The sequence below is a fragment of the Tenebrio molitor genome, chromosome 6, assembly GCF_963966145.1.
Source record: "Tenebrio molitor chromosome 6, icTenMoli1.1, whole genome shotgun sequence".
Taxonomy (NCBI): Eukaryota; Metazoa; Arthropoda; class Insecta; order Coleoptera; family Tenebrionidae; genus Tenebrio; species Tenebrio molitor.
The window spans coordinates 1,939,920-1,957,144 of NC_091051.1; the positions used below are offsets into that span (position 1 = coordinate 1,939,920).

At 42.9% G+C, this 17,225-nt stretch overlaps 1 long non-coding RNA gene across 1 annotated transcript in view; it reads right to left on the reverse strand.

Moving 5' to 3' along the window:
• The window catches only part of LOC138134011 (uncharacterized), an 18,602-nt gene extending 2,973 nt beyond the window's left edge, over window positions 1-15,629 (reverse strand). Inside the window, exons 1-2 of the long non-coding RNA XR_011160610.1 lie at window positions 13,602-15,629; window positions 4,664-4,704 (exon numbers count right to left, since the gene is read on the reverse strand). This is a non-coding gene — a long non-coding RNA (uncharacterized lncRNA). The remainder of the gene's footprint in view (window positions 1-4,663; window positions 4,705-13,601) is intronic.
• Window positions 15,630-17,225: the final 1,596 nt, after the last annotated feature.

A 17,225-nucleotide genomic window follows, 5' to 3' on the forward strand; every position in this document is an offset into this window, starting at 1 on the left:
TCGGCGGGTGCGTGCCGCCGTCCAATCCCGAGTCCTTCCCCGGACGGTTAGTATTTTTACGGGCGGCTATCTGCGGGGATCGGCCGTTTTATGTGCATCTTTTAACGAACATAATTCGAGGAGTGCGTTTTTATCTGGGAGAGGGTAGCGCGTTTTACGTCGGATTTTACGACCGTCTGACAAATTAAACGCCAAACAGCTAAATATCCCGACTAAACGGTTCCACAGTACATGTGGGGCTCTTTAATGCCAGCCATCTGGAAGTCGGCGTGCAAGGTCAAACCGAAGACATGAATGGTCTTTTTGTGGTGCGCGCCTACCGAATTCCAACGATGCTGACAGAGTCTATTTAAAGGCTGCTGGGGCCCCGCGAACTCACCTCGTTCTAAGTCCAAAAGGTCTACAAAAATCTACGCGAATTGGGTGGTTTACGGGAGCGGCGAGACCCCTCTGAAAAATGTGCGAATCCGTACAAAGAAGCCACGAGGGTTAGCGGAATGAAGAATCGAATAAAATAAAATATAATTCAATATTCGATTCAATAAAAAAGTTTGCAACGAAATAAAGAACGGAAGTGGGAAAAAACACAAATAAATCTGAACGTCAGGCATTTTTTTTGTTATCCTGCAAACAAGGTAATTTATTTTTTGTCAAAACCCAAACGATCTTTTTTCTCTCCAAAATATTAAAAGAAAAACAATTTATGAGTTTACAATTGTTTTAAATCCATAAAATCCTCTGTAACGTGACTTAACCCTAAAAAATTCTCGTCAGAGTCCTTTTTGTCACATTTTATACATTTTGTACGTCGTAACTCGACTGACGTCTTGTGAATTTTGAGTTTAGAAATCTGAGGGTGACATTTTTTAAACGCACTGTACATTTTGGTAACGAGCGTTCAAAAAATTTGTCGCCGTGCAGGCCGTGGTTGTCTCTCTCGTATTCTTTTCAGTTGACATGTCCTGATATTTCTTTTTTATCACCAAGAAAAACAAGCAAACTGTCAAGGATCAGTTTTGAAAGAATTGTTTTTGCGAAAGAAATTCGCACCGTGAATGACGTCTGACATGTACGGCTTGATACGCTGCAAACAAAAGAAAGCACACGATGATTACAAATTTTTTAGAAGGTTTTTTTACTCATTCGAGCGGTAAAATTGTTAAGCATTTTATTTATGAATATTAAATTTACTTTTACGATTATGTATATTTATTCGACATTGAAACATTTCTGTTGCATTTGCATTTTAGCGATATTTTGACCGTAACGGGTACGATTGTGGGTAATAAGATGGTGCAACTTCGTATTGTGCGAGAAATCTAACCAAATTTGGTAAATACCGCAACCTTGAAAAATCGATAAGAATTTGCAACAACGCTCACTCATTACTAAGTAGTTAAGGAGAACACTTTTTACTGAAGTGGTTCTTTCGTTTTACGGTATTTCGCAAGTTATAAATATTCAGTACTTTTTGCCAGACATGTAAACTTTTCAAACTATTTCTTACTTTTATTTCCTCAATTTCGTTTTGTATTCATTTTTAATTTTTAAATGCTTTAATTCAAGCTCCATTTAAACCATGTAATACAAACACTTCGTATCGTTTTTTTATACAGGGTGTTATTGAAAGTTGTACAGATATTTTAACCACAAGCTACTGGCTTCATGTAGAACTCGGAAAAAACATCTAAAAAAATCTATGTCAAAAAATAAAATGACATTTATTTTTTGAGCTACAATTGCTTTTAGTCTTGTACGTTGTCAAACAACCTCGTAGGTACAATTTCAGCACATTTTAAAAATACACCCTGTATATCATATTTTATAAAACGTACACCAATGCGGTTTCCTTATTTTAAAGCATATTTCCTATAGGTTACTTCGCATTGGCGTACATTTTATAAAACATGATATACAGTGTGTATTTTTAAAATGTGCCGATATTTTACCTACGAGGTTGTTTGACAACGTAGAAAACTATAAGCAATTTTAAAAAATTGTAGCTCAAAAAATAAATGTCATTTTATTTGAAACGCTTTATTCCAATCCATTAATTTTAGTTTGCCCCTGATGATTTTCGAAAAATTCTCAAAAATCTCTTTTTTGTTTTGTTTGTCGAGTACTAGTAGACCTCGTAATGCACAAATTTTAGATACATATTTTGTAATTATAGAAATAAATAAAAATCCTGCAACAGTCTACGTTTATTTTGACATATAGACCTGACCTGACCTACCCTGCAAGACATTGAATAAATAGTGGGCTTTCGAGGTTTTCTTGAATACCTTTGCAAACATATTACGTGATCCCAAATAAAAGTAAACTTTGCTTTGCCTTAACAGCGAATTGTTTGGATAAATTTTGATTGCCAACAAACAAACCGTCAACGAGTCGGAAACCCTCTGGCATTACATTTTAATTCAAATCTCGTTTCAGATAATTTTAGTTAGACATTTGCAATCAGGTTTAAGCTTGAAGTGGGTGCATCTGTGCGTCAGAAATCGAGAGCAAAATTCGTTTCCCACTCTGACCTACGCTAACTTCCTCCCATGGAAAAATCGTCCGCGCCACCCTCCCTCCTATGACTCATCGTCGACCCCCGTTGACTCACTTCGATCGATCGCCGTTTTAATCCCGACCTGTTAAACTCGAGTCGTTTTGTTAACGTCCGTAATGAAGCACCCGATCGTGGAACCATCACGAAGACGCGAAGCGGGTCAAACGTGACCCGTGGGGCGGCCCAGCCCACCCGTTCCCGATTTTCATAAATAATAATCGGGGGAGAGTTTTCAATTTACGGCGCTCCGCTCCGAACATCCTTAAATAAATAAGACGGAAACGTCTGAGTTTCGGGAGCGAAATTATGGCCGACCACATTAAAGCACGTCTTGGTACGGGCGTTCTAATTGCTTTTATGCGAATTACGTTATGAAAATTTCGAGCTAATTGCATCTGCCGCACGAATTTTCCGCCCCGAAACGTTGTCGCCGCCGCCGACATCGATCGCCGCGCATTACTCATTAATCAGGGGTGCGTGACACTGCCCCCGAACCGCCAACAGAGCAGTTTCTTAGACGGTGTGACCGGCGCATCCGCCAAATATCCCAAACAGGCAACCCACAATACACCGACAAGTCGCGTGTCCGTTTAATCGAATTATTCTCGACGCTATCGCCACTAATAGGCGACGTTATCGTTACATATTTTATTAAATTAGAGCGAATTTATTGGCGCGACGAAAAGTTGCCCCAGATTTAATCGCGCCCCTAAATATTTGCGATTAACCGATCCGGCGGGAGAAAAATTGCGGAGGACTGGCGGATCAAGGGGCCCCTGCGGCGCTCTTAACGCAGGCCTCCCCACGACTTTAATTAATTTGTCGACGCCAGACCTGGGGAAGGTAGGCGACCAGTCTGGCAACGGTGTCTTGAAGATCTCTCCGATTGGATCTTGGATTAGGCGACACGTCGCACACCGCGGTAATCTTCACGAATTAAAAGAGAAAATGAGCGGGGGCGGTTTGTGATGCCTCGAGCTTCCTCGTGTTGAGGTCGAAGGGTAAAGTGATCACGAATCGCGAGCGGTGGTGTGGGGGCGCGCAGCGTCCTGTCGATCCGGCTATTTCGCTTTCTAATTGTCCGAATCTTCCGCAACAGTCTCTCTTTCGTGATCTAACGGCTGTCGATTATCACATTATACTTTCATGAAAACGGATTCGTAGATAATTTGCTCCGTTCTCCGGAGAGGTTAATCTCGCTGTTACATTCCAATTCCGCTGACATTTGTCGGCAGTCGCGGAAGAAAATGTTATCGACGAGGCGAAGTTATTGGTTGTTGAATTTTTTAAATTGTCGGGGCGTCGACAAGCCGCTCCCCGGGGGCGGCTTGAATTTTTGAGAAGCGGTCCCAAACAGTAAATATTATCTTAGTCGCTATGCGAAAAATTCATCAAATTTTTTTTCCGCTCTCGGGAAGTTAATCTTTCGTTTTTAACGTTGATACATTTCATCTCCGTGCCCGGCGGCATTATCGGATAATTCCGCGGCGGCAGCAGCAACGGCGCTTTATTTATTGTTTTCGCATATTCCGGGCCGCCGGAAGGTGGATGAAAAATGTGTTAAATGTAGGAAAAATTGCCGATAAAAATGTTGCTCTCTTCGATCAAAGGCGGCAGCATTTTTAATTTATTTTTTTGGAGAGGTAGTCGTCGGCGGCGGCGTGACAGGTACGGCGCCGGGACGTCCGCGTTTTTAATAAAAATGTTAAGTTCGGGCGGGGGTAGCGACACGTTGCTACATAATTTAGGGGCGAATTTAGTGAAATCCGCTCGAAGTTGTCGCGACACGGGGGTGATTTGTCAGACGCAGCCCTCGTCACCTCGCGGACGTTAAAATATCGCCGGGGTTGTCGCATGAACTCCCGGAGCCGGTCCCATTAGTCACCGGAAGCGCGGAGGACAATTTGACGTGGCCCGCCTCCATCACCCGTTTGAAAATTTAACGAATTTTCGTGGTTAACCGCCGCCAATTATCGCATCGCGATTCCCGGGGGCGGTCGGCATCAATCCCAGATGCACGGTGCGGAGGCATGACAGTTTTGCGCCGCATCGGCAATCCGGTCCATGCATAACGCACGAGGAGCCGAGCCCGGAAGCGGGACTTACCTCGGATTCGAATCGATACTCCGGGATGGGATCGCGAAAATCTGAAACAAATAAAACGATAAATCAAACGAAGAGTAATTAATGGGAGCGGGACCACAATGGAGAGGTCGTGTTGTTCTTGGACGATTCGGGTCTGAATGTGTTGTTCTTGGGACTGTTATGATTTATTACGGGGGCTGAGAAACAGGTGGGGAGGATGAGAGACAAAAACGTGATCCGGTGTGATTTCGAGCCGAAGAAAAAGCTCCAATCAGGTCTGATTCCGGGATCGATGATGAAGCATTTCGGGGTAGCTCTTAAGCCGCGTATTAAACTCGACTCCGGCTTAATCTCGTCGCCGTCAGCGCGTCGTCCCGACGCCCTCCAGCCATCCTCGACGATATGGAACGCCTGACAGACGAGAAATTGATAGCGGAGTTTGGGAAAAGGCTCGAACCACCTCGGGATACCGCCTCCCTGTTATGGCCCCTAATGCGAATTTTATTAAAATCTGAACCGAATAGTGAATCGTCGTATTAAAATTTTACTTGGGTTGCACTCTATCAAATACTCCCAATTGTTTAATAGTGTATTGTGGTTGCATAAGACAGTCTATTGTCGCACGAGAGGGTTTAAGGCACGACGAGCGCAGCGAGGAGTGCTCTAAAGGAACGAGTTCGACAATAGTATATTAAAGAACAAGTTTTATAAGGGTTGATTTGGCGCACGAGTCCCAAGTATAGAAAACGAACCGTAGGGGTGTTTTGTATGGGACCTTATAAAACGAGTTTTTTATGTTATTTTTTCGAATTTGCACCCTTGTTTTAATTTTTAAATAAAAAAATTAAATTTTCAAATTCTAGGGAATTTTGTATTATGTAATTGGTAATTCAAGGTAGGTAACGAATGCAACTACATCTGCAACAGATGTTAAAAAGTAGAGTTTGAACATCAATATTGGAAGTTTTTTGGTGTAAATGACAATAATACACTGAAATATTGATAAACATTTTCCTAGAGATCTATTAAATCACGAGTGCTTTAATAAATAGCCATAAACGACTCCAAATTGAATACAATAATAGACCTATTAGAGACGCAAATTCTAAAATACTATGTATATTAAAAAACAAGTTTCATAAGACCAGTCTTGAATCACGAATTCGAGTTTTAAAAAACGAGTGGCGTAGACACGAGTTATTTTAAAGAATAAGTTCTTCAAGGTCTTATGAAACGAGTTTTTTTTGTAATTTACCATTTTTAAGCCGTTTTTAAACAAAAATGTATACTTTAGTCGATTTTGGGATTTTTGTGGCGGTTGGTAATGTCTTAATTTTAAAAGTAAAAATTTGATCTAGTCGCCTTTTGTTTTATCCCAATTCTGTCACAAAACACGAATAATATGGAAGATAATCAAGATAATCTTGCATGCACGCTTTTTGAAATATGTATATAAAATTGCTAAAAATACGGTCAAATTTTTCCACTGGAGACTTCCTTTTCTTGACACATTTTCTAATTTAAATAGACATGCATGACAAGATTATTCCGCATAACCTAAAAATTTTCGTAAATTGTTCCGGGAATTAATGGCTATAATGACAGGCAAGTAGGATCATGTCGGTTCTGTCATCTTTCGAAAACATTTTCAAATACATGAACGAAAAATACAATGACAGATATACCTTTCAAATTAATAGAAATACCTTCTTGGATTCTTGATTTAATTTTTTAATACCAAAACCTAACGTAACTATGCTTTGTAAAATGTATTTTGGGTTGCATTTTTACCTGGTCAGGCTCATCATCTTATGTGAATAATCCTGTACAAAATAATTATCTAGTGACTTTTATATTAATGGAATTGGGTTGGTATTAATGAAGCAATGTCATTTCATTGAATTTTAAATTTCAAATTGTCTCCCAAATATTATTACCCCCTTAATAGTTTATTTTGATCCAATAACAACAGGTTCAAATTTAACCCTGATATTTACTATCAATACCAACCCCATATTTAACAATCACTAGAAACGATGTTATAAAATTGATTATTGTGTAACTGTTTTCAATGTCACAAAATGCTCATTGTGAGACCGAAACAGAAAAACGATTACCTAATAAAAGTTCTCAATGTTTTGACAATTACAGATTTGAAACTTTTGAAACTTTTTTGTACAAAAAAATAGTGGGATCTTTTTTGTAGGCTTTTTTGATGATTTGAGGCTTAGTTCTCGAGCAGTGCAGTGATAAACGTAAAAACACGGCAAAATTAACGAATTTTTGGCTCAATTATATTGTGTTCAAGAGTCGATTGTGAACGCATCACGGATTACAGATCACGGATCAGCTGTTTAAATTTAACCTCACTTTTTGAGTTGTTTGTGTTTTACTCTGATGCTGCTGCTTACTGACGAGTGGTGCGTTCACAATCGACTCTTCAAGGCCAACTTTGTTTTTGTAAAACCTAACCTTGTAAAATTATTGTCAACATCTCAGCGTGTAATCATTGAAGGATATATTTCTTCAGATATGGTGATTTAAGTCATTTATTCCAAATTAACCTAAGTTAAATGTCCGTTGGGAGAACAATCAACAAGCAATTTGTTTGATTATTTATTTATTTGAGACTTAGTTTATTTACTGTCGCGAGAAAAAAAAACTGGTCATCAAAATCATGCTTTGACACAATAGAAAATGTCGTAAATATCACAACCTATCATCATGTTGTATTTCTGACAATAATTGTCATTTTCTTTCTCATTTTTTTTGACACGTTGTTGACATGGGCATAATCAGGCAGGGAAAATGTTTTAATTTGTGACAGTCTAACCAAATTTTGAAATGACATTGACGACTGGAATTTTTTGCTCGCAACAGTACGTATTTTACTTTTAGGTTATGAGAGTAAAAATTAAGGGTATAGAGAAATATTAAACTGTTTTGACATTTCAAATTAAATTAAACATGCTGGTGAATTTGTTCTAGAGCTTAAAAAACAGCTTAGTACAAAACTTCGAGCATGTTATTTAGTTAATTTTTAGATGATTGTTCTGTATTTGTGTTATCTATTGTTATGTCAGATATCTCTCAAATTAACCACAAAACTTATGGAGTTGCAGTGTTGCAAATAGCCGAATAAAAATGTTTTTAATTATGTATTGCCAACTCAAAGAGCCCTTTTTGTACTTTACTTATTACAAATTATTTAATTTATTTCTCCGATTGGGTATATCAAGGTCAAATAATTTTATATTTTGGCTATGTGATTATATCTTAAAATAGTGACATGCAGGAAACCAACATAATGTGAATTTAGCAATGGTCAATCCAAAATCCAAGTGTGTATTCTTAGAACGAATGAAAATGGAATATCTTGTAGCGCCGTGCTGTACCTCATTTCAAATCTGGCGCTACTCCTACCCCCACACCGAGTGAGGAGGAAGGAAGAACTCTCTCGTCTCTCGCGGATGAACCAGAAGCTCTCTCGTGCTGTTAGTGTGTTAGTGAACCCAATAAATATAAGCGCGATTGCCAAAACGCAATATTTCTCTCTCGTGCTGTTAGTGTGTTAGTGAACCCAATAAATATAAGCGTGATTGCCAAAACGCAATATTGGTGACCCCGACGTGATCACGCCGACATCTAGCAACGCCAAAATGCCGGGCGGAAGTGACGCGAACGAGCCCCAAGTCGCCGCCTCGCAGCTGACGCTACCTCCGTGCTGGACGCATAAGCCGGAGCTTTGGTTCGCCATGGTGGAGGCCAAATTCAACCTGGCGACACCCAAAATCACAAAGGAGGACACGAAGTTCAGCCACGTGGTCGCCGCGCTCGGTCCAGACCTCGCCGGAGAAGTAGCCGACCTCATACTCAAACCAGATGCGGACGCCCCGTACAGCAGGTTGAAGGCCGAGATTTTGAGCAGGACGACGCTAACGGAGACCCAGAAGCTGAAGCAACTCCTATCGGGACAGGAGTTGGGCACCCGGAAACCCTCGCAACTTCTCAGGCACATGAGGACTCTGGTGACGGACACGCAGTACGTTAACGAATCCGTTTTGCGGGAGTTGTTCCTGCAGCAAATGCCCAGCAGCATACAACCCATCCTGGTAGCGGTGACGGGGATCGATCTCGACCAGGTAGCTATGGTGGCGGACAAAATCCTGGAAGCCACCCCAACGGCCGCCATTGCAGCCACCACACGCAACACGCCGTCCACCCCGCAAGGCCAGTCCACATCAACGTCAGAGGGCGCCACTCTAGGGGCGGTCATGCGGAGGTTGGAGAAGATGGAGCAACAATTGAAGCAGCTAGGCAACCAACGTCACGAGCGGGAACGAAGCAGAGGGCGCAGCCAAAGTCGCAGCCGAGGAGCCCCCGACACGGACACTGGCAAATACTGTTGGTATCACTACAAATTCGGAGACCGAGCACGGCAATGCAAGGACCCCTGCGCGTATCCAAAAAACGCCACGTCGGGGCAGGAGTAAAGTCAGCTCCTGCCACACGGTGTACAGCCCGTCGCCTCTATGTAAGTGACAAACAGTCAAAGATACATTTTTTGGTGGATACGGGGGCGGATTTCAGCATTTTGCCCGCGAAGTTCAGAGACCAGAAACGTTACGTTCCGCGTTTCAACCTGCAAACGGCAAGCGGATCCGGTATTAAAGTGCTAGGTGAAAGACTGCTTCGTCTGAATATCGGCTTAAGACGAGAATTCACGTGGACGTTTTTAATCGCAGACGTGACAGACGCCATCCTCGGAGCAGACTTTTTAGACAGTTTCAAATTAATAGTGGACATCAGTGGTAAAAGGTTAATCGACTCGGAAACGTGGCTAGCAGTGCAGTGCCCCCTAAAACAAACAAGTCCACAGACAATACGGGCAGTGTTTACGAATGCAGCTGACGCGTACCAACAACTGCTGCGGCAGTTCCCCAACGTACTCAGGTCGTCAAACGTGCCAACCGAACCGCATCACACAGTCCTGCATTACATTGAAACAAAAGGTCCTCCAGCACACCATAGACCGAGGAGGTTGCCCCCGGAGAAATACCAGCTGGCCAAAAAAGAATTCGAAAATCTCCAGCGACAAGGCATCATCAAACCTTCCTCATCGCCGTGGGCCAGCCCACTCCACTTGGTGCAAAAAGCTGACAAAACTTGGAGAGCATGTGGAGATTTCCGGACGCTCAACGCCCAAACTGTACCTGATCGGTACCCGATCCCACACATACAAGACTTCAGCCAACACCTCCGAGGCAGAACCATTTTCTCCACCATCGATCTGGTAAGAGCCTATTACCAAATTCCGGTTAACCCAGCCGACCAACCAAAAACAGCAGTAACTACACCATTCGGGTTATTTGAGTTTACCCGTACACCATTTGGTCTCCGGAACGCAGCCCAGACGTTCCAAAGGTTTATGAATGAACTGTTTCAGGGATTAGATTTTGTGTACGTCTACATAGACGACATTTTAGTAGCGTCCCACACAGAAGAAGAACACCTCCGTCATCTCAAACAAGTACTAGAAAGACTTCATCGCCATAACGTGGTAATAAATCCAAAAAAATGCACTTTTGGGGCCGCAGAGATCAGCTTCTTGGGGGTCAAGGTCACGTCAGAAGGCGTAGAACCATTACCAGACAAGGTCGAGGCCATCTGCAACTTGACGTTCCCAACGACATCGAAACAATTGCAACGTTTCTTGGGCATGGTGAATTACTATCGGAGGTGGATCCCACAAGCAGCAAAAACCCAAGCACCCTTAAACGCCCTCCTGAACGGCTGCACACGACGAGAGGTCCCGATCGAACCAACGGAAGAGACAAAAACAGCTTTTGAGAAGTGCAAAGAGGATTTGATGCAAGCAGCCAGGTTAACATACCCCAGCCACAGCAACCCTCTCAGCATCGCGACAGACGCTTCGGACTGGGCAATCGGCGGAGTACTGCAACAGCTCGAAGAGGGACAGCAAAAGCCAATAGCATTCTTCTCAAGGAAGCTCACCGGTACCGAAAAAAAGTACAGCGCCTACGATCGAGAACTTTTGGCGATTTATCAAACCATATTACACTTCCGACACTTCCTAGAGGGTCGCAATTTCACAATCTTCAGTGACCACAAACCCTTAATTTATGCCTTTCAGAAAAAAACAGACCAGTGTACTCCACGACAAGCTAGACAGCTGGATGTAATCTCCCAATTCTCCACGAACATCAGGCACATCAGTGGGGAAGAGAACACTCCAGCGGACACGTTGTCGAGAATACAAGCGGTCCAATCATGCAACTTCACTGGGGATGCATTAGCTGAAGCACAAGAGCATGACGAACAACTCCAGGCCCTAAAAACAGAAGGCAAGTTCACCTTTGTACAGTTGCCCATTCCGCTGTCAGAGAAAACCCTCTGGTACGAAACGACACATGGAAACCGCCTCTATGTACCTAGACCATTCAGACGACTCGTCTTCGACAAGGTACACAACTTGGCTCATCCGGGGGTCAGGAGTATGACGAAACAAATCACCAAAAATTACTTTTGGCCAAATATGAAGAGAGACACCGCATCCTGGGTAAAGACGTGCCTTCAGTGTCAGAGGTCCAAGGTCCAGCGCCACACAAAAACCCCAATCGGCACCTTCAGTCAACCAGATGCACGCTTCAGCCATGTACACCTAGACATTGTCGGTCCTCTCACTCACTCAAATGGAAAAGAGTACCTACTGACGATGGTGGACCGGTTCACGAGATGGCCAGAAGCAGTGGCGATCAGCGACATAAGCGCCGAAACGTGCGCCAGGGCATTCATCACCACTTGGATGAGCAGGTTCGGTGCCCCAGCCAGAATCGTTACAGACAGAGGAACACAATTCACGTCAGCTCTATTCCGAACTCTGACAGAACTCATAGGCACACACCACATCCAAACAACTGCCTATCACCCACAAAGCAATGGTACAGTGGAACGGTTTCACAGATCCCTGAAAGCAGCGTTGATGTGCCATCAAGCCTCTTGGTCGGAAGCGCTGCCCCTAGTACTGCTAGGTCTCCGGACAACAGTCAAAGAAGACCTCGAAGCTTCACCAGCCGACCTGGTCTACGGCACTGCATTGCGATTACCCGGAGACATGATCCGAACCAGCACGCCCGCTTCCAGGGACAACCAAGCACCAACACCCCACTTTGTAGAGGAACTGCGGTCGAAGATGAACGCGATCCCCTATACGGCTTCACAGACACACGGCGAGCACCCAGTTTACCTCCCGAAAGACCTGCAGCAAGCCAAATACGTATTCGTCCGAGTCGACGCCGTGAGGAAGCCATTACAGCCCCCTTACGACGGCCCATACAAAGTGTTGGCAAGGAACCCTAAATATTTTTCGTTGCAGATCAAAAGCAAACGCAGTAACGTCTCAATAGACAGGTTGAAGCCGGCGTACCTGGAAACAACAACCAAGAACCTGCCAGGGGACAAGAGCGTGAGCTGTCAAGGATCGACCAGTTCCGGCAGTACCGACCATGGGACCAACGCAAAGCGGACAAGGGCAAACAATTCCCCAGACTACGCGCAGAGGAACCGCACAACACGATCAGGTCGTCATGTGAAATTTCCGACACGATTCGGGGACATGGTGCAAGTGTACTGATAGCGAGCGTTGCTTTTATGTTACCTTCTCCGTTTCTATCATTTGTCAATCTAATTTTGTAAAACTTTGTAAATATTCGTTTCTATCATTTGTCAATCTAATTTTGTAAAACTTTGTAAATATTCGTTTCTATCATTTGTCAATCTAATTTTGTAAAACTTTGTAATTTTTCGTATTCGTATTTCGTATTCGTTCAAATGGCATTTTCACTGGGAGGGGGGTACTGTAGCGCCGTGCTGTACCTCATTTCAAATCTGGCGCTACTCCTACCCCCACACCGAGTGAGGAGGAAGGAAGAACTCTCTCGTCTCTCGCGGATGAACCAGAAGCTCTCTCGTGCTGTTAGTGTGTTAGTGAACCCAATAAATATAAGCGCGATTGCCAAAACGCAATATTTCTCTCTCGTGCTGTTAGTGTGTTAGTGAACCCAATAAATATAAGCGTGATTGCCAAAACGCAATAATCTGTCACCTCTAGCCTGCAAGAAAAAACATGGCGACCGAACTGAATTTGCAATCGGTAAAACCAACCCGAGCCGTGTCACACAGTTACAAATTTATGCGCGACGAAAAGGCTTTATCAAGCGCCCAGCCCGGACTTAATTTAAAACGCATCAATCAAAAATTTTTTGAAGGGAAAAGTTCAGTCCGCCATTAATTATTGACGTTAGCGTGCGGGGGTCGCGGGGCACCGGATATCAGGACAACAGGAAATGGGGCGTGGGGCGAGTCCTCGAGAACCCGAGACTCTCGACAGAATGATTCGAAATTTTTGCGGATTTTTCCCACAACCTGGAGGTGACACGTGAGGCACAGGAATGACAAGAGCGACCGGTGCGGTTGTGGTTGCGGTAACACCAAAAGCGAGACGGCGCTATTGCCGCGTCGCCTGCGAGACAAGGACGCCTGGGGCGACCGGTCGGAGAGAGCGGCAGTTGTCTCCGTCTGGTGTCAAAATTTATCGCTGTAGATCGGTGTTTTTGCGTAGGCTCCAGAAGAATCGCATCGTCTCGTTTCGTCTCTTCGGTGTTAACGCATGCAGATGCGTTATTTGTTGTCGTGGGGGCGGCAGCGGAGCCTCCCACGTCCGCAATTGAGCGACAGCCGAGTCAATAATTCTGGATTTCTCCACAAGTTGTTGCCGCTCCGGTGGATTCACGCAGTAAAAGGGGGCTGCCTCACCCCAGGCTTATCGCATACATGATTCATGAAGAGACTCCATTTGAATCGGCCCGATAGCGCGAGGAAAAACAAGGATTTGCCGCCGCGAGCGCCGCCTGCCAAAATGCAATCTGGATGCACTTACCAAACGACGGTCAAGAATAAAACTGGATTGCGACTCGAATAAACAAGCACTGACGGAAGAAGACGACGAAAAACTTATCGGCTCGTAAAAACGTCCCGGGGAATTTTTTGATAGAAATTTTTAATTAAAATTTTACAGGTTCCCCCACCAGAGTTAATTGGCTTCGTTTCGCGTCTCTTTGTGTAAACTTAAATGAAAATTTCGGTTGATTAAATTAAAAAATCTGATTCGGTGTGCCTGCGAATAATGAAAGGTATAATTGGACGTCCATTTAATAATGTCTCCCCCTGAAGAGATTCTCGGGGGCGGCTCCTGACCCGCCTCAAATAATGAACTGTGTTATTTCGAGCTGGATTTTCGCAGGTATTAGGACTCGGCGGCGACCCCAAAACATCACTAAAAAATTCGACCCCACGCTGAAAGGAGTCGCAGTCAATTCTGGACCAGCGTGCCTCAGCGTTATTAAAATATTCCCAACCCATCATCCCTGAAACGTTCCAGACCATAAATATTTCAAGTCCAGGGAGTTGTCTTTTCTCAATACTGCAGGTACAACATTATTGCTGTATAAATATGAATTATTCTTCCAATATTTCCCTTAGAAATCCCCACGGCGTCGTGTTTTCTTTATTCTCTTCTAGCAACATTTTCAATATAGATAACGCTATTGATTGTTCAATTCTCCGGAGTTTCAATCTCGGCCGGAATGGTGTCGGTGAGATCCGGGCGAATGTATTTTTTCTCCGCCGGAATCCAAAAATAAAAAGTTTGTGTGAAGTGGCGCCCGTCAGAGCTTTCAGCAATTAAGCACAATTTAAAATTCAAATTCGTGTCGCCATTTTCAGTCGAGTAAATTCCAACAATTCCGTTATGAGATCGTTTCGTTTCTTATTCGAGCGGACATAACGGCAATGTTCGCAATAATTATTGAATTAATTAAGCGCACCGGAATTGTTTTCGTTGGAACGGAAGAGGCGGTGTTTTCGAAAATTGCGCTTTCTGTCTTTACACAGGTAGGATTTGGTGTTTTGGAGAGGTATTTAGGCGTAAAGAATTGTCGGGGGGGCGGCGTAAAATGTTCCGGGTGGCGTTGGCGGCCAAGTGTCAAGGTGAACGACGTCCGCCCCCGTCGAATTTAATAAACCCCGTTGGATGTCTGTTAAGTTGCGCTCCTCATCAGCTGCTCCGGCGTGTGATCACCACCAGCTGACGTGAACCGGTAAAGCACCGACAGAGAAGGGCGAGCGTCGGCAACATGTGTCGGGGCAGCTGCCTCCGAAAATTAATCGCCCCGCCCGCAGAAGTGCAATTAGGCCGTGCACGGCGACCGCGGCGGTGCAACACGTGAGGCCGCCGCCGCCAATCGATGCGCCTCATCAATAATTCGCCGGCGTCGAAATTGCAGGAATCGGCGGTCCGTGCGGTTTTTTCGGGCACTCGAGGGAGCCGGCATCAAGGCCGGACGCTTAATTAGTTGGGAAGTTCGCGCTCCCGGCACGACCAATCGCATGAATATTAACCGTATTTAAGGCAACAGGAAGTTGAGGCAAGTCGTTAGAGTTTATGAATACGTTAACGGCAAAAATTGGTAGGAGGGCTCTTAACGGCGACTTCCGCCACCTAGGAGCTAGTTCTGGACGAGACGCTCGCTTCGAATTAGATCCCGATGGTTGAAATTTATTCCGACGCTTCCAGAACCGACGTAATTATGTCGAGGATGCGGCCCCGGCCAGGACGCCGGGTCGCAATTAAATCCTCGTGATTACCACCAGAATGTATTTAATCTCGACGGCTCAAATTCGCTCTATTTATGTCGTCTCCCGGAGTCCTGATGTAAATAAAACGACATTTTTAACGGTCAATTTTTCAGCGGGGCCGGTGTCTTCGGCTCGACACTTTGATGGGTTTTGAATTGTTCCGCTCCAGGCGGTTCGCAGACTCCGTTCCGGGAGACAATTCTGACTCACGACCACCTCTTTGACATAACGACGCCACATATTACGACACTTTCTATTCAGAAATTATCGACCGGGGACGTTACCGCCGCCACCGGGGGTGCTCCACAAATAAATAGTCCCACGGTTGGGTCGTTAGACCCTGTTGTACTTTTACACCGGAGGAATTATTCAGACAATTATTTAGATAATTTATTTTAAACATTTATAGTTTTGACAATTACCTTCTTGTACGTTTCGAAAAATACAACGGGGTGAACTAGCTATTGCAGCTATAGTTGGCGCGGCGAACCAGTGGAGTAGTCACGTGATAGTTTCTAGGGACGCCAAATTTGAGATTTATGCGGGAAATTTAAATCTTACTGTTTTAAGAACGGATGGAAATTTTGGTTGCGTGTATTGTACGGGGTGAGTCAAGTTTTACCGCCCGGCGAAAACACCCACTTCTAATCAATTTAAAATTCTCAAAAAATTCAGGAATGATTGTGTATCACTGTAGAACAATCTGTAAAAATTTCAAAATTTGTAACGAAACAGGTAAAGATTTCGTTTTAATTCAATAACCGCTACATTAATATATCTACATAATTTTTCACTGAGAGTCCTTTCAAACATTTACGAAAAATTTGGTGTCATTAAAATCATGAAAACATCACAGGTTTTTGAAATAAATGGAATTTGATATTAAAGTGCAAAATTTAGCTATGATTTATTATTACATTGGGCGGTCAGTTCCAGAAAAGAAGTTGACGTAGGTTGTTTATGGTACCCTTTAGGGGCTTAAGAATTACTAGAAAAGTTGTCAACAGATGTTTCCCAACAATGAGATATTTATTTATGATACTGTAGCTGTAAATCTTGGTGATTTTTTGCTCTTAATGTTAAATTTGGAATAATTCAAGAACAAATAATTTTCTTTTGATGCGAATTTCATAAATGTGTTCTTTGAATTAATTGTGAATTATGAGCGTGTACGAAAAAAAAAGTTTTTTTGCTCAAAATCGATTTTTCAAATTTTATGGCTCTGAATGAAGTGATAACAGAAAATTGATTGCACACATTTGAAGCCTTATATCAAGGGAATGTAACCCTAAAGTTTCGTAATTTTTATTAATTTTTTAATAGGGTTTATCGTGCGGGAGGTAAAACTTGACCCGGTATAGTATAGCTTATTGGAAAGTGCACCGCGAAATATTCCAATTCCACGTGACCTAGTAACACCTACAATGTAATTTTATATTAAATTTTTGTGTATTTATTGTCAAAAATATTTATGAACAAATTAACACAACAACCTTCAATGTAATTTTATATTAAATTTTTGTGTATTTATTGTCAAAAATATTTATGAACAAATTAACACAAAATATTTATAGCATTTAATATTCCCTAAATTTTCATTTAAAAAAATTCTATTAAAAAATTACAAAACTCTATAGAACTTAGAACAAATATTCTGTGTTTTATTTCACTAAATAGTTTTTCAACTTTTGCCTCTTTTTATTCTTGTTTTTTTTTAATAATCAAATTGTTTAATTAATTGTTTATAATGCTTTACATCGAAACAGTTTACAGCAGGAAATTATTTGCCAAAAAATATTTCTCACATTTTTTCGCCACTATTATGTTTCCAATTATTTAATCATACAAGTCTTTCATAATATTTATA